We start from the raw sequence: 18,441 nt of genomic DNA, 5'->3' as shown, positions 1-18,441 counted from the left end.
ATAAATATTTATGCACCTAATCAGAATGCTCCAAAATACATGAGGCAAACACTGAAAAGAGAAATAGACACATCTACCATAATAATTGGAGACTTCAATTCACCACTCTCATCAATGGACAGAACATCTAGACAAAGGATCAATAAAGAAACAGAGAATTTGAATATTACAATAAATGAGCTAGACTTAATAGACATTTATAGAACATTACACCCCACAACAGCTGGATACACCTTTTTCTCAAGTGCTCATGGATCATTCTCAAGGATAGACCATATATTGGGTCACAAAACAAGTCTCAAGAAATTTAAAAAGATTGAATGCATACAAAACATTTTCTCAGATCATAAAGGAATGAAATTAGAAATCAATGATAGGCAGAGCACCAGAAAATTCACAAATATGTGGAGGCTCAACAACACATTCTTAAACAACCAGTGGGTCAAGGAAGAAATTGCAAGAGAAATTAGTAAATACCTTGAGGCGAATGAAAATGAAAACACAACATATCAAAACTTATGGGACGCAGCAAAGGCAGTGCTAAGAGGGAAATTTATTGTCCTAAATGCCTTTATCAAAAAAGAAGAAAGGGCAAAAATCGAGGAATTAACTGTCCGCTTGAAACAATTAGAGAAAGAACAGCAAACTAACCCCAAAGCAAGCAAAAGGAAAGAAATAACAAAGATTAGAGCAGAAATAAATGAAATTGAGAACATTAAAACAATGGAGAAAATCAATAAATCCAGAAGTTGGTTCTATGAGAAAATCAATGAGATTGATGGACCCTTAGAAAGACTGACAAAAAGAAGAAAGGAGAGGATGCAAATAAATAAGATCAGAAATGGAAGAGGAGACATAACCAATGGGCTTCGTTGACTTGAATATTTATATCCTTTATGAGGGTTTGGAAGTTTTCCCCCATCATATCTTCAAGTACTCTTTCTAGCCCTTTATCCTCTCTTCTCCTGGGATACCAGTGATTCTTATATTTGCTTACTTTGTTCTATCTATCATTCCCCTGAGTTTCCATTCAATTTTTTCCATCTTTTTTGCCATTTGCTGTTTTGAGTCTTGGAAGACAGTTATCCTGTCCTCTATATCACTTATTCTTTCTTCTGTCTTTCCAAATCTGCTGTTGTGTGCCTCTAGTATGTTTTTTATTTGGTCAACAGAGTCTTTAATCTCTGTAATATCTGTTATTTTTCTATTTGTTCTTTCAAATTCACTTTTATGCTCTTCTACTGTCTTCTTGATCTCCTTTTTGCCATTGCTATCCCACTTATTTTATTAAATAGAAGTGTATGAACATCCTTGATTAGCTGTTCCAATGTTTGTGTCTCCTCTGGTGTTTTAATTTGGTCATTAAGCAGGGCTATATCTGCCTGCATTGTAATATGCTTAGTGATCTGCTGTCTCCGTGGCATGTGAATATCTTGATTGATTTACTTTGGGAGTAGATTTCTCTTGGTAGTCTAAGGCCTTATGTTTGTGGGATGGTTGTACAGGAGGGAGCAGGGAACAGGGTGGAGCACTCAATACGGTGATTTGTTTCAGTGCAGGTATGGGCACAGGTTGATGCTTGTGATCTTGGGTGCCCAGCAGCCAGGGAGGAGTTAGCTGTGCAGGTGCACTGGTCTGGGGGGTCATAAACATGGTGTGCACTGGTCTAAGCCATGGGGCCCTTTGTGTGCATCCATAGAGCTGTGGCAACAGGTTGGTGTTATGCCTTCATGGATTGGGGTCAGATGTGACACAGCTGCGCAGGTCAGCACTTTCTCAGAGCTGGGAAGTGAGGCTGAGGGCTGTGTGCATACGTAGCTCTAGGACTGCTGTAAAGTGTGGTTCCCAGAGCTGTATGATATGATTGGGGGCTCGTGTGCATGCGTGGGCCTGGGAGTGACATAAACTGATGTGAAGAGCTCAGGGGTGGGGGTTGGGGAGTGGGTGAGTGAGGTTGTGCGACACTATGAGTGTGTGTGGGGGGGCAGGGGTCACCTAGGTTTGGAGGTTAGTACCTGCAGCCTTTATGTGCTGGCAACAGTCTGCAGGGAACAGGGAGGGGGAGGTAGTGCTCAGGAGGGGTAGAGGAGAGGTGGGTTGGGCTGCACTTGGGGTGGGGGGTGAGGGGCAGGTATGAGCACTGGGGGCTGGTGGGGTAGGGGTGCCTGGACCACGGGGACTGGGAGCGGGTGACAGGGTTTGGGTTTGTGGGGTGTGAGGTGAGTCGCTGGTCAAAGGGCTGTACTGTGAGGGTAGCACACCCAAGAAAAGTGACTGGCTTACTTCCTCATCCCCAGCTCCTGTCCATGCACTCCCAAGGGCTCCATGTCTCCACACCAGGCTCCAGCTTTCTGCCTCTCAGTTACTCGGCCTCTGCAACCAGGGCTGCTGCATGTGGTGCAGAAGGCTCTCCCAGGTCAGCTGCACTCCCCGAATCGCCGCCTCAGTTGCCCTCCTGTCCCTTCTCTAACTTTTCCGTGGAGCAGGGCTTATCTTGAGCTACTCTAGTCAGCCATCTTCCCAGGAGTACCAGGTGTAGATATTTTTTATATCCCTTTTTATATACCCTTTAACAGGTTGAGAGAAGTTCCCTCGTTTGCTAAGAGAATGGATATCGGATTTTGCCAAGTGACTTTTTTGCATCTACTGAGATGATCATTTAAATTTTCGTTTTTTACTTTGTTAGGTGAATTACATTGATTCATTTTCAAATGTTAAGCCAACTCTGCATTCCTGACATAAACCCCACTTAATCATTACATAATGCTGGATTTGATTTATTAAAATTTGGTGTAGAATTAATGCATCTATGTTCATGAGGGATATTTGTCTATAGTTTTCTTTTAATGTTTGTCTAGTTTTGGAATGAGGGGAATGCAGGCCTCATGGAGTGAGTCAGAAAATATTTCCACCTTTTAACTTTTCTGGAAGAGTTTGTTTAGAATTTATTTCTTCCTTAAATGTTTGATAGAATTCACCAGTGAAGCCATGTAGCCCTGGAATTCTCTCCATGGCAAGGTTTTTAACTCCACATTAAATATTTTTAATAAATATAGTGCTGGGTGGCACTGTGACACCCAGGCAGCAGGGCTCCCCGGCTCATGCCACCTCTGTTCCCTCAGGTTTCCAAGTCTGCACCCAGAGAGTGGCAGCCAGCCATCCTGCGGCCCAGAAACATCCTGCAGAAATGTCTGTGTATTCATCTCTTGAAGACCTGAAAGTAGACAACGTAATTCAGGCTCAAGCTGCTTTTTCTGCCAACCCTGCAGTGATAGTTAGATTCAGTTGTCAACTTGGCCAGGTGAGCATACCTAGTCTTGTTGCTGCAGACATAAGCCAATGGTACGTGAACCTCATCTGTTGCCAATTACATCTGCAGTCGGCTAGGAGGCGTGTCTGCTGCAATGAGTGATGTTTGACTTAATTGGCTGGTGCTTAAATGAGAGAACACAATGTAGCACAGCCAAGCAGCTCGGCATTCCTCATCTCAGCACTTGCAGCTCAGCCCAGGCCTTTGGAGATGCAGAAAGAAGTCACCCCGGGGAAAGTTGTTGGAACCCAGGGGCCTGGAGAGAAGACCAGCAGAGACCATCCTGTGCCTTCCACGTAAGAAAGAACCTCAGTGGAAAGTTAGCTGCCATTCCTCTGAAGAACCAACAAAATAAATCCCCTTTTATTAAAAGCCAATCCCTCTCTGGTGTGTTGCATTCTGGCAGCTAGCAAACTAGAACACCTGCCAATCCAGCAGTTTTGTTGGAAGCTACTGCTTCCATCACTGTGTGCTGAGCTCTCTCAATACATGGACCCAAGTCTAAATAGGAAGAATCTGTGCAAATGTGGCCACAGTCCCTGGAGAACCTGTGCAGGGGTTAGTAGCAAGACCTTCCAGTGTGAACAATATGGTGGCTCCAGTAACTACTAATAATGTTGGAATTCAAAGAGAAGAAAATAAGCAAGGGATTTGTGAAATTATTTTATGTAAGGATCAAGATGGGAAAATTGGCCTCACATTTAAATCAGTAGATAACGGTGTATTTATCCAGCTAATCCAGCTAGGTTGGGCTGAGATTTGGCAATCAAGTACTCCAGGTTAACGGTGAAAACTGTGCAGGCTGGAGTTCTGAAAAAGCACACAAAGTGCTCAAACAGGCTTTTGGAGAAATGATTACTATGATTATTCATGACAAGTCCTTTGAATGGACTATTGCATGCATAAGGCTGTAGTGGACATGTTGGCTTTATCTTCAAAAAATGGAAAAATTGCATCCATAGTGAAAGATAGCTTTGCAGTCAGAAACAGTCTCACAGTCACAACATCTGTGAAATCAATGGACAGAATGTCATTGGATTGGAGGACTCTAAACTTGCAGACACACTGCCGACATCTGGGACTGTAATTACAATAACAACTATGCATACACTGCATGAAGATCTTTCCATTTTACATATGGCTGGGAATCTTCTTGTAAGATCTGATAGTTGTAGCCTTATCCTGGTTTTACAGATGTGAAACTTTCAAAAGATAGACCTTCCTAGAATCGATTATCTCCTGGAAACTTGATGCTTTCTACAAGCTAGTATGATCAAGATGACTGATACAGTCTCTCTCTTTTTTTCAGCTTCATGGTATAACCAGCCACCTTTATATAGTGAGTGCTGGCCCTATTACTTTGTTTCTATGGTAAACCGCATTTTTAATGTGTTGCCATTTTACATTTACAATGATTACCTTTGATAGTTTTTTACCTAGTTCTGTTTATGTGGGTAAGTGTAAAATGCCAATTAAGAAACACTGGTTTCATTCCATTTAAGCATTTAATGGAATCTACACAGTTGGTGTAGATTGCAAAGAATTGTGATGATTATTATTACCTTCATTTAAAACTGTCACCTTAACCATGTTAATTAAGCATCTAGAATAAAAGCCAATAATTAATTGCTGCCTTTATAAAATACAAAATGTAGTTCTTTAGTAAACTGAAACATACACTAACAGTTTCATGGTACTTATTGAGCTATAGCAGAGCTATTTAGTTGTATTTGAGATTTTCCAGTTATCATGTTTGGCATTCTTACATTAACATCAAATAAACTAGCTAATTTGGAATTGTCTTAGAATTTTGTCATTGTTCCATTTCCTGACTCCACCCTGCAAACAAAATGGCAGTGACATTTTAACCTGATATTTTTGTTGTATGCTCATTCTAATTACATATGTATAAATAAAAGTTAAAATTTTAAATAAATAAATAAGGCGTTATTTACGTTAATAAGTGCTATCTAGTAAGGGCTTTTGTAGTTTGTGTTATTTCAAAGAATTTGTCCATTTCATCTAAGTTGTTGTACTTACAGGCATAAAGTTGTATGTGATTATCCTTTAAAAATCTGTAGAACCTGTGGTGATAATCCCTTTCTCACTCCTGCTATTGATAATTTGAGTCTTCTCTTTTCTTGATTGGTCTAGTTTGAGGTATATCAACTTAACTGATATTCTCAATTAACTTTTGATTTCACTGTTTTTTTTCTATTTCTCATTTTCTTCTTCAAATATTTCTGCTTTGATCTGTATTACTTCCTTTCTTCTGCTTACTTTGGATTTACTTTGTTCTTCTTTTTCTAGTTTCTAAAGGTGAAAACTGGAGGCATTGATTTGAGGCCCTTCTTTCAAATATGGAAGTGTAGTACAGGCATACCTCATTTTATTGCACCTTGCTTCTTTATTGTGCTTTGCAGTTATTGTGTTTTTAGAAACTGAAGGTTTGTGGCAAGCCTGTGTGAGCAAGTCTATTGGCACCATTTTTGCAACAGTGTGTGCTTACTTCCTATCTGTGTGTCACATGTTGGTAATTCCTACACTATTTCAAAATTTTCCTAATTATTTTATCTTTTATGGTGATCTGTGGTTTTTGATGTTACTATTACAGTTTAGGGGTGCCACAAACCATGCCTATGTAAGATGGCAGATTTAATATATAAATGTGTGTGTTCTGACTGCTTCACTGGCAGGTCATTCCCTCATCTCTCTTTCTTTTGAAGGCCTCCCTATTCCCTGAGACTAAATAATACTGAAATTATGCCAATTAATAACCCTACAATGGTCTAGAGAGGAAGGCATGTTAAAGCTGAGAACGGCGATAGCTAGGCCTTTTGTGCCAAATAATTAGGCAAGTTGTGAATGCAAAGGAAAAGTTATTGAAGGAAATTAAAAGTGCTACTCCAGGGAATACATGAATAACAAGAAAGTAAAATTGTCTTATTTCTGATATGGAGAAACTTTTAATGTCTGGATAGAAGATCAAACCAGCCACAACATTCCCTTAAACGAAAGCCTAATTCAGAGCAAGGTCCTAACACTCTTCAATTCCATGAAGGCTGAGAGGTGAGAAAGCTGCAGCAGAAAAAATTGAATCGAGCTAAGATTGGTTCATAAGGAAAGAAGCCATTTTCTTAACATAAAAGTACAAGGTGAAAAAGCAAGTGTTGATGTAGAACCTGAAGCATTATCCAGAAGATCTAGCTATGATCATTGATGAAGGTAGCTACACTAAACAACAGATCTTCAATGTAGGTGAAACAGCCCTCTATCAGAAGAAGATCCTATCTAGGACTTTCCTAGCCAGAGAGGAGAAGTCATTGCCTGGCTTCAAAGGCTCAAAGGACAAGCTAACTCTTTTGTTAGGGACTAATGGAGCTGTTGACTTGAAGTTGAAGCCAATCCTCACTGACCACTCTGCACATCCTAGGGCCATTAAGAATTACATTAAATCTACTCTGCTTGGACTCTATAAATGGGCAGACAAGGTCTGGATGGCAGCATATCTGTTTACAACATGGTTATTGAATATTTTTAAGCCAACTGTTGAGACGCACTACTTCAGAAAAAAAGACTCCTTTCAAAAGATGATTGTTCATTGACAATGCCCCTGGTCACCCAAGAGCTCTGGAGATGGAGATGTGCAGTGAGATTAATATTCATGTCAGCTAACACAATATCCATTCTGCAGCACACGGATCAAAGTCTTATGATTTAAGAAATACACTTCATAAAGCTATAGCTGCCATAGATAGTGATCCTCTGATGGGTCTGGGCAAAGTGGAAAGGATTCACCATTCTAGATGTCAGGAAGGACATATATGATTCATGGGTGGAGGTCAAAATAAACAGTAGTTTAGAAGAAGTTGATTCCAGCCCTTATAGAGGACTTTGTGGGGTTTAGGACTTCAGTGGAGGAAGTAACTGCAGATGTGGTAGAAATAGCAAGAAAACTAGAATAAGAATTTTGAAAGCAACAAGAGAAAAGCAATTCATCACATGCAAGGGAAGCTTGATAAGACTATGTGTAGATTTTTCAACAGAAACCGTGGAGGGAAGAAGGCAGTGTTTGACATATTTAAGATACTGAAAGAGAAAAACTTCCAACCAAGAATTTTATACCCAGTAAAACTGTCCTTCAAAATTGAGAAAGAGTTTAAAATATTTTCAGACAGACACTACAAAAGAGTTTGTGAATAAGAGAACTGATGTGCAAGAAATACTAAAGGGAGGACTATAGGAAAAGACAGGAGAGAGAGGTTTGGAGAATAGTGTAGAAATGAAGACTATCAGGAAGGGTAAAAAGAGAGAAAGAGAAAAAATAAGATGTGCCATACAAAATCCAAAAGACAAAATAGCAAATAAAAAAAACAAAGTACTGCCTTTACAGTGATAACATTAAATGTTAATGGGCTAAAGTCCCCAATCAAAAGACATAGAAGGCAGAATGGATTTAAAAACAGGACCCATCTACATACTGTCTACAACGGACTCACTTTAGATCCAAGGACAAAAACAGGTTGAAAATGAAAGGTTGGAAAAAAGATATTTCATAAAAACAACAAACAGAAAAGAGAAGGGGTAGGTATACTAATATCTGACAAATTAGACTTCAAATGTAACTTAATTAAAAGAGACAAAGAAGGACACTATATATTAATAAAAGGGAGAATTCATCAAGAAGACATAAACATGAATATTTATGCACTAAGCCATAATGCTCCAAAATACGTGGCACACACTGACAATGCTGAAATGAGAAGTAGATACCTCTACAGTAATAGATGGAGACTTTAATAAACTGTCCTCATTAATGAATAGAACATCTAGCCAGAAGATCAATAAAATAGAGATTTTGAATAGTATGATAAATAAACTAGACTTAACAGACATTTACAGAATATTATATTTCACAAAAGCAGGCAACACATTTTTCTAAAGTGCTCATGGATCCAGTAGCCCTGATTCTTGAAGACAATTGTGTAATTATATAACTTTTATACTATGACTGCATGATTGTGAAAACCTTGTGTCTGGTTCTCCTTTTATCCAAGGTATGGACAGATGAGTAAATGAAAAAAAAAATAAGATAAAAAAATGAATAATGGGGAAGATAAAGCATAAAAATTGGGTAGATTGAAATACTGTGGGTCAACAAGAGGGAGGGGTAAGGAGTATGAGATGTATGTTATTCTTTTTTCCTTTTTTATTTCCTCTGGATGATACAAATGTTCTGAAAATGATCATGGTGGAGAATACACAACTATCTGATGAAATTGTGAGCCATTAATTGTATAATGTGGTTGGACTGTATGTGTGTAGATTTTTCTTAATAAAAATATTTTGAAAAGGAAGGTCATTGGGCCTGGAACCCCACTGTCTCCTGGGAAGGCATGTAGCTGGCCTATGCTGGTCCTTTGGCTTCTAGTTTCAAACAGCTTCCTTGAATGGGCAGAATCATATCTCTATCTAACTGAAAAGTCATACCCACAGTTGGGAGTATCACATTTCCAAGGACACAATCCAGTAAAAAGTCACACCCCCAACTGAGTGAATTATGTCTCCATGGAAACAATCTAATCAAAATGTCCCACCTTACAATACCGAATCAGGATTACAGGAACAAGGCTTTTCTGTGGTACATAACAATTTCAAACCAGTACATTCCACCCTCTGGACCCCTCAAAGGACATGTTCTTCCCAGAAATAAAATACATTTATTCAGGGTAGGCAATAGTGGCACAGTGGCAGAGTTCATTTCCCGGTGCCTACCCACGCCAAAAAAAACAAAACATTTTTTCAATCACAATATCACAAAAGCCTTAAACCATTTCCATAACAATACAAATACCATACCAAGTATGCTGATTTGAATCTGTGGTGGGCCCCAGAAAAGTCATGTCCTTTAATCCTCATTCAATATTGCTAGCTGGGAGCTTCTTTGATTATTCCCATGGAGATGCGACTCACCCGATTGTGAGTATTAAACTTGATTAGATGGATATGTGACTCCACCCATTCCACTTGGGTCTTGATTAGTTTACTGGAATCCTTTACAAGAGGAAGCATTTTGGAGAGAGTCGCCCCCACCCTGCCCTTTTATTTTTTTTGGCATGGGCAGGCACTGGGTGGAGAGAATCCCTTTTGAGAATGATGAGAGAGCCACAAAGCAGAGAGCCCATGCAGCTAGAGACCTTTGGAGATGAAAAAGGAATATGCCCCTGGGGGAGTGTCATGAAGCAAGAGGCCTGGAGAGAAAGCTAGCAGACATCACCATGTTTGCCATGTGCCTTTCCAGTTGAGAGAGAGAGAGAGAGAGACCCTGAGCTTCACTGGCCTTTCTTGAATGAAGATAATCTCTTGTTGATGCCTTAATTTGGACATTTGTATAGACTTACTTTAATTGGGACATTTTCATGGCCTTAGAACTATAAACTTGCAACTTAATAAATTCCCCATTTAAAAAAGCCATTCTGTTTCTGGTCTATTGCATTCTGGCGACTAGCAAATTAGAACACCAAGTTAGACAAACAAACAAACTACAAAATCTCATCAAAGTAAGTTACAAGCATGTTCTATTCTAAGGTAAGAGATTCTCCTCTGGCTGTGGACCAGTCAAACTCAGAACAAGTTATATGCTGACAATATCGAAAGAAGTAATAGTCATAGGATACATGTTCCCAATGTCATAGGGAGAAATTGAAAGGAAAACCAGGGTCAGTGGACCCAAACAGTTCCCAAAACCTGCAGGGCAAATTCCATTACATTTCAAAGTCTGAGGGTATTCATCCTCAAGGCTTTAGAAAATGGCAGTCCCACCCCCTCCAAGGATTTGTGTAGTGGCCCTGCTCTCTACAAACACTGGGGTAAAGGTTGCAACACTGGGGATTGTTGGGAGGACTGCATTTTTCTTGGCTCTACCCTCTCCAAACATTGGGGCAGTACCCGGGCTCTCTGTCATCTCCAGGGCACATACTTAACCCCATTAGAAAGGTGGGATGATTGCCAGGCTCTCCCCAATCCCCCATTTATGTGCTCCACCCTCTCAATACTTGGGGCTCTGAAACCCTTCCTGAACAACAAAGCAGAAAGACCACCCTCTGCTTCCAGGGCAAACTCACCCTCTCCACATGTATTGGTGTGTTTGCTCTCCTGGCCCCAAATTTCCTGGCTCTAGACTTTAGCTTCCATGGTTCCACCTGTGAAGTAATTTTTCCTTTAATTTGTCCCTTTTCTTTCCCTTTTAGTCCAGACTGGCAGTGATTCCATTTATACAAATCTCATAACACTTTATGCAGGGATCATAACCATTAGACAACAGGACTTTCCACAATCCTTTCTGGATTCTCCATTCCAAATCCTCACTTGTTCTGTAATGGCTGACTGCTTCCATGTTACGTTAAATCCTTACGTGGGGCCCTATTCACTTTTTGGGGTCTTACTTTCTAGAAGCCCAGAAATTTCCAGACCATCAATTTCTGTTTACTTTGTACCCAGGATTTCTGTTCTCAACTTATCTCATTCTTGTCACATTTTACTGTAAGCTGCAAGGAGCAGCCCAGCTACATTTTCCACATTAAGTTTGGAAATTTCCTTAGCTAAGTGTCCTGGGTTGTTGCTTTTAAGTTCTAACTCCCACCTCAGAGCAGTACTCAACTTGGCCAAATTTTTCTGCCACTTTAAAACATGGCTCACATTTCTTCTAGTTTGTAGTAACACGTGCATTATTTTTGTCTAAAGCCTCACCAGAAGTATCTTTTGAGTCCATATTTCTACCAACAGTCTCTTCAAAGCAATTTAGGCCTTTTCTGTCAAGTATATCACAATTCTTCCAGAATCTTCCTCTTACCCATTTATGAAGCTGTTTCAACAAATTTGGTATTTGAAAACCATAGCATCTCACACTTGGTCCCAGAATCTGTTTTGGTTTGTTAAAATTGCTAGAATGCAATATACCAGAAATGGAACAGCTTTTAAAAAAGTAATTTATTAAATTACAAGCTCATATTTCTAAGGCTAAAAAAATGTCCAAGCTAAGGCTTCCAGGAAAGGATACCTTGACTCAAGAAAGGCTGATGGCTGCAAGAAGGAATGAAGTTGTCAGGCATGCAACTACGTGAATGAAACCTAAGGACAGTATGTTGAATAAATGTCAGAAACAAAAAGATAAATATTATCATGCCTCACCCATTATAATTTACAAACTCAGAGAATTGAAGTCGAGAGCATGAGTTATCAGATTGGGGCTATTATAAAGGTTCCTAGATTGTAAGCTCTTACAGCAGCCACATCTATTTAGGAATTGTTACTCATATTTCTAAATTCTGAGCTACTAAGCTATTTATATATAACCTGGTCATTACCTGAAACTTTGGGTATTCATGTGACACCTCAGCATTACCTCATTCAGCAACTTTCTAAAAACCTGAAAAACTGATCAGCCTTCATCTAGAGATGTGAATGAAACTGATCTGGATAGAACTAAGGTAAATCAGAATACTTGGTAAAGGATGATATGGTCCATGTTTTCAAACTTCAACCTCTGTGCGAGACCAAAGGAAGAGATGTTTATTTGGTGCAAAATTCATATTTGGGGTAGTACATTATCTGATTTAACTTGTATGGTCAGTTTACTTGAACATAATAATCATATGAAATTTTGAATAGGGCATGAGATCTTGTTGGTTTGCCAAGTTAGTGTGATGCCCTGATCTATCCAAAGTAATTTGGGCAGAGAATAAAAAAGTATTTACAAAGTCCCTTTGGTAAACTAGGGAGAAAGGAGGAAATATTCAACTTCCCCATATGGGTAATTCCTGATATTCTCATAAGCAGTTGGGATAACCAATTTAACAGGCTGAGCCCTCAATCTTGGGGCTTACCCCTGTGAAGCTTATTCCTGCAAAGGAGAAGCTAGAACTCCTGATAATTATGCCTAAGAGTCACCCCCCACTACTTCTTTTGTTGCTTAAATGTGGCCTCTCTCTCTAAGCCAACTTGGTAGGTGAACTCACTGCCCTCCCCACTATGTGAGACATGAGTCCAAGGGAGTGTAAATCTCCCTGAAAGCATGGGACATAACTTCTAGGATGAACCAGAACCTGGCTTTATGGGATTGAGAAAGCTTTTTTTTACCAAAAGGGGGAAGAGAGAAATGAGACAAAATAAAGTCTCAGTGGCTGAGAGATTTCAAACAGTATCAAAAGGTTATCCTGGAGGTTAGTCTTACACATTATATAGATATCCTTTTTTAGTTTATAGGGTATTGGAGTGGCAAAAGGGAAGTACCTGATACTGTTGAACTATGTTCCAATAGTCTTGATTCTTGAAAAAGACTGTATATCTATATAGCTTTTACAGTGTGACTACGTGATTATGAAAACTTTGTGTCTGATGTTCTTTTTATCCTAGGTATGAATAGATGAGTAAAAAAAAACAATAAGGATAAAAAACAAATATAGGGGGAGATAAAGGGTAAAATTTGGGTAGATTAAAATACTGTGGGTGAGTGAGAGGGAGAGGTAACAGGTATGGGATGTATGAGTTCTTTTTTCTTCTTTTTATTTCCTTTTCTGGAGTGATGCAAATGTTCTAAAATTGATCATGATGAAGTATACAAAACTATGTGATGATATTGTAGCCGTTGACTGTATGATATCCTTGTACTTAAATGTGTGTGGATATTTCACAATAAAAATATTTTTTATAAAAAGAAAGGCCAATAGGTCCAGGACACCTCTGTTAGCTGGGAAGACACATGACTGGCATTTGCTAGTCCTTTGGTGTGTGATTTCAAACAGCTTTCCTGGGGGCATTTTCCTTCTACATCTCCAAATGTCTGGGTCTTGTGTTGCTTCTGTTAGCACTGAACCCTCTCCAAAATGTTTCCCCTTTTAAAGGACACCAGTAAACTAATCAAGACACATCTTGAGTGGGCGGAGTCACATCTCCATCTAATTAAAAAGCCACACCCACATTTGGGAGTGCCACATTTCCATGGAAACAATCCAGTCAAAAGGTCACACCCACAATTCAGTGAATTATATCTTCATGAAAACAATCTAATCCAAAGGTCCCACCCTACCAAATTGAATCAGCATTAGAAGAACAAGGGTTTTCTGGAGTACATAACAATTTCAAACCAGCACAGCATGGTACCGGAATAAAGACAGATATACTGACCAATACAATAAAATTGAGTGTTTGGAAATAGACCCTCTCACCTACAACAGTTGGTCTTTGATAAGGTGGTCAGGTCAACTCAACTGGAATACAGCAACCTTTTCAATAAATTGTGTTTAGATAATTGGATATCCATATCCAAAAGAATGAAAGAGGACCCCTATCTCACACCTTATACACAAATTAACTCAAAGTGGATCAAAGACCTAAACATTAGATTTAAGAACATAAGACTTTTAGAAGAAAATGTAGGGAAACATCTTAACTGTGTTGTGATAAGAGGTGGTTCCCTAGATCTTACACACAAAGATGACCAATGAAAGATGAAATGGATAAATGGGATCTTCTCAAAACTGAACATTTTTATACATCAAAGACTTTGTCAGGCAAATAAAAAAGCAGACTAAATAGGAGACAGTATTTGGAAACCATATTTCAGACCAAGGGTTTAATATCCAGAATATATAAAAAGATCCTATAACTCAACAACACAAAGACAAATAACCCAATTTAAAAATGGGCAAAAGATTTGGTCAGACATTTTTCAGAAGAGGAAATACAAATGGCTCAAAAACATGAAAAGATGCTCAACTTCACTGGCTATCAGGAAAATGCAAATCAAAACTACAATGAGCTATAATCTCACACCTACTAAGATGGCCATTATAAAAAACAAAACAAAACCAGGAAACTGTAAGTGGTGATGTGGATGTAGAGAAAGAGGCACACTTATTCACTGTTGGTGAGAATGTAGAATGCATCCACTCTGGAAGGCAGTTTGGTTGTTCTTCAGGAAGTTAAGTAATTACTATACGTCATGGTCAGGTTCATGTGTCAACTTGGCTAGGTGGTGGTGCCTGGTTTTCTGGTCAGGCAAGCACTGGCCTGTCTATTGCTATGAGGACATTTCATGGACTTAAATCATGACCATGTTGGCGGCATCCACAGGTGATTGTAAATGCAAATGCATTCAGCTAAGGGGAGTTTCTTCTGCAATGACTGATGTTTAATCTAACCACCAAAAAGCTTTTAAGGAGGACTCAGAGGAGACAATCACTCTTCCTGCGTCAGTTAGCCAGCCTTTCCTGAGAGTTCATTGAGGACCTTCATTGGAGCTGCCAGCTTCTGGACTGTCCTACAGACCTTGGACTCTTACATCCCCATGGTTGCCCAGCCAGCCTCTCCTGCAAGTTCATTGAGTTCATTGAGGACCTTCATTGGAGCTGCCAGCTTGTGGTCAGCCCTATAGACCTTACACTCTACATCCCAATGGTTATGTGAGACATTTTTATAAATTTTATATTTACTTATATCTCCTGCTGATTCTGTTTCTCTAGAGAACCCTAGCTAATACCCATGTGATCCAGTAATCCCATTACTAGGTATTTATTCAGTGGAACTGAAGGCAGGGACATGAACAGACATTTGCACACATATTCATAGTGGCATTACTCATGATTTCCAAGAGATGGAAAGCCCCAAAGTCCATCAGTGGATGAGTGGATAAACAAACTGTGGTATATACATATAATGGAATATTATGCAGCTGTAAGACATAATAAAGTCATGAAGCATGCAACAATGTGGATGAACCTTGAGGACATTAGTGAAAATGTTCCTAAATCAATTGTGATGATGTATGCACAGCTATATAATGATACTATGAACCACTGATTGTACTATTTGGCTGATTATATGATATGTGAATATATTATATATCTCAATAAAATTGCATTGAACAAAGAGATCAGTCTTCAATTAGAGATATGAATGAAGCTAATCTAGTTAGGACTAAGATAAATCAGACTAAAAGATAAAGGATTATTTTGACTGTGTTTTAAACTTCAACTTCTTTATCAGACCAAAGGAGAAAATGTTATTTTGGTGCAAAATTTATATTTTCTGTAGCACACTGTCTAATTTAACTTGTTTGGTCATTTTATCTGAACACCATAGTTACATGGAATCTTTACTAAGGTAGGAGATCTTATTGATTTGTACAGGTTAATATGATTCCCTGATACATCATAGTATAATCTGGGCAGAAATTTAAATAGCATTTGCAAAGTCTCCTTGAGGGACTGGGGAAAAAGGAGTAAATATTAAACTTTCCCACCTAAGGGAAGACCTGACATTCTTGCAAGCATTGGGGACTACCAATTTAATAAACAGGACCCTTAATCTTGGGGCTTGTCCTTACGAAACTTATTCCTGCAAAGGATAGGTTAATCTACTTATTATTATGCTTAATAGTCACTCCCAAAGAACCCTTTTTGTTGTCAGACGTGGCATGTCTCGCTAAACCAATTCTACAGGTGAATGCACTGCCCTCCCCCCGCCTCCCATATGGGATGACTCCAAGGGGTGTAAATCTCCCTGGCAACGTGGGACATGACTCCCAGGAATGACCCTGGATTTGGCATTATGGGATTGAAAAAAGTGTTCTTGACCAAAAGGAGGAAGAGAAATGAAGCAAAATAAAGTTTCAGTGGCTGAGAGATTTCAAATAGAGCCAAGAGGTCAATTCTGCCTGTTACTCTTATGTATTGTATAGATATGTTTTCTGGTTTTGGTGTTTTGGAGTAGGTAGAGGGAAATATGTGCAACTTTTGAATGTAATAGAGTAGCCTTGATTCTTGAAGATTATTGTATAACTATATAGCTTTTATGGTGTGACTGTGTGATTATGAAAACCTTGGATTAACACTTTCTTTATTCAGTGTATGGACAGATGAGTAAAAAAATAAGGATGAAAAAATAATAGGGGGATATGGAGTATGGGATGTTCTGGGTGTCCTTAATTTTTATTCCTATTCTCATCCTTATTTTTATTTTTGGGGGGTAATGAAAATGTTCAAAAATTGATTCTGGTGGTAACTGCACAACTATATGACGATACTGTGAGCCACTGATTTTACACTTTGGATGATAATATGGTATGTTTATATATATGCTTATATATAATATACCTTAATAAAATTGCAGTTAAAAAATGATTTACCTAAGTTAATATGTTATTCTGGATTGGAAACTGGAACATAAAAAGGGCAAGCTTTCTTTTGACTAGTGTTACCATGGTATGTCTTTTTCTATCATTTTACTTTTTTTAACCATTGTATTTAAGCAGTTTTATTGAGACATATCAACATACCATACAATCCACCCAAGGTGTAACAATCAATGGCTTTTAGAATAATCACAGAGTTGTGCATTCAACACCACAATCAATTTTATAACATTTTCATTACTCCAAAAAGAAAAATTCCATTCCCCTTAGCAGTCACCCCTTAATCCCTCACTTTCCCCAGCCCTATATAACTTCTGATCTAATTCTGACTCTATAGATTCATTTATATTTAAAGAATATTAAAATATTCCTATTAACTATAGTCCATAATTTTCACTAAGCATATTTTTCCACACCTACCGCCCCTATTATTAACACCTTGTAACAGTGACATACATCTTTGCTGTAGTTCTTGATAGAATATTCTTACATGTGAACTGTTCATGAAAGATGTCATTCACCACGGGTTCACTATGTTATGCAGCCCCATGTTTTATCCTCTAGCTTCCCTTACAGTAACATACATGACCTAAACCAACCCCTTTCATTCACATTCACACACATCATTCAGTGCTTTTATTTATACTCTCAGTAAGGTGCTACTATTACCTCTATTCATTTCCAAACAACCTAAATAGAAATTCTGCACAAATTAAGCATTAGCTCCCCATTCTGTACCACTACTCTATCTCCTCGTACTCTATATTCTAGATTCTCACTCTTTGAGGCAGTACTTTCTTCCACCATTTTGTCTTTTGGATTTTATATGTCATATCTATTTTTTTTTTCTCTTTTTACCTTTACTAATAGCCTCATTTCTATACTCTTCTCCCGACCTCTCACCTGCCTTTTCCTGGCTGCCTGTAATGCTCCCTTTAGTATTTCTTGCAGAGCTGGTCCTTAATCACACATTCTTTCAGTGATTGTTTGCCTGAAAATATTTTGATCTCCTCCTCATTTTTGAAGGACAAGTTTGCTAGATATAGGATTCTTGATTGGCAGTTTTTCTCTTTTAGAATGTTAGATATATCGTACTATTGCCTACTCACCTCCATGGTGTCTGCTGAGAAATCCACACATGGTTTTCTTGGGCTTCCCTTATATGTGATGCATTGCTTTTCTTTTGCTGCTTTCAAAATTCTCTCTTTGTCTTTGACATTTGACAATCTGATTAGTAAGTGCCTTGGATCTATTCTGTTTGGGGTATGCTGTACTTCTTGGATGTATAATCATATGTCTATAATAAGTGATGGGTAATTTTCAGTGATAATTTTATCCATTAGTCTTTCTCCTCCTTTTCCCTTCTCTTCTCCTTCTGGGACACCCACAACACGTATATTCATGTGCTTCATGTTGCCACTCAATTCGCTGAGACCCTGCTCATATTTTTCCATTCTTTTCCCTACATTTTCTTTTGTGTGTCAGATTTCAGATGTCCAGTCCTCTAGTTCACTAGTTCTTTCTTCTGCCTCTTCAAATCTATTGTAGGTTTCCATTGTTTTTTCATCTCTTCTATTGTGCCTTTTATTCCCATAAGTTCTGTGATTTGTTTTTTCAAACTTTCAAGTTCTTCTTTTTGTTCACTCAGTGTCTTCTTCATACCCTCCCATAACTTGTTATTTTGATTTTTGATGAGATTTTCCATGTCTGTTTGAACATACTGAATTAGTTGTTTCAACTCTTGTATCTCATTTAAAGTGTTGGTTTGTTCCTTTGGGTCACATCTTGAATTTTCATAGTATGACATTTTTTGCTGGTGTCTAGGGATTTGATTTCCTTAAGTAGTTTACTCTGGAGGTTGTTTTTACTCTTTTACCTAGGATTTTCTTGGTGGATGGCTTTGTTCACTATCTGTTCTTTGACATTCAGTTCAACTTAT

The 18,441-nt window shown here is 38.5% G+C and overlaps 1 protein-coding gene and 1 pseudogene across 1 annotated transcript in view; one reads left to right on the top strand and one right to left on the bottom strand.

The window, feature by feature from the left end:
* The window catches only part of SH3D19 (SH3 domain containing 19), a 325,680-nt gene that overhangs the window by 288,192 nt on the left and 19,047 nt on the right, over positions 1–18,441 (bottom strand). The gene's annotated exons all lie outside the window — the stretch shown is intronic.
* LOC143665987 (syntenin-1-like) lies at positions 3,188–4,510 on the top strand (annotated as a pseudogene).

The sequence above is a fragment of the Tamandua tetradactyla genome, chromosome 22 (genome assembly GCF_023851605.1).
Source record: "Tamandua tetradactyla isolate mTamTet1 chromosome 22, mTamTet1.pri, whole genome shotgun sequence".
NCBI classification, from domain to species: domain Eukaryota; kingdom Metazoa; phylum Chordata; class Mammalia; order Pilosa; family Myrmecophagidae; genus Tamandua; species Tamandua tetradactyla.
Note: the sequence above shows the minus strand (reverse complement) of the source record. Positions and strands in the feature narration are given on the sequence as shown.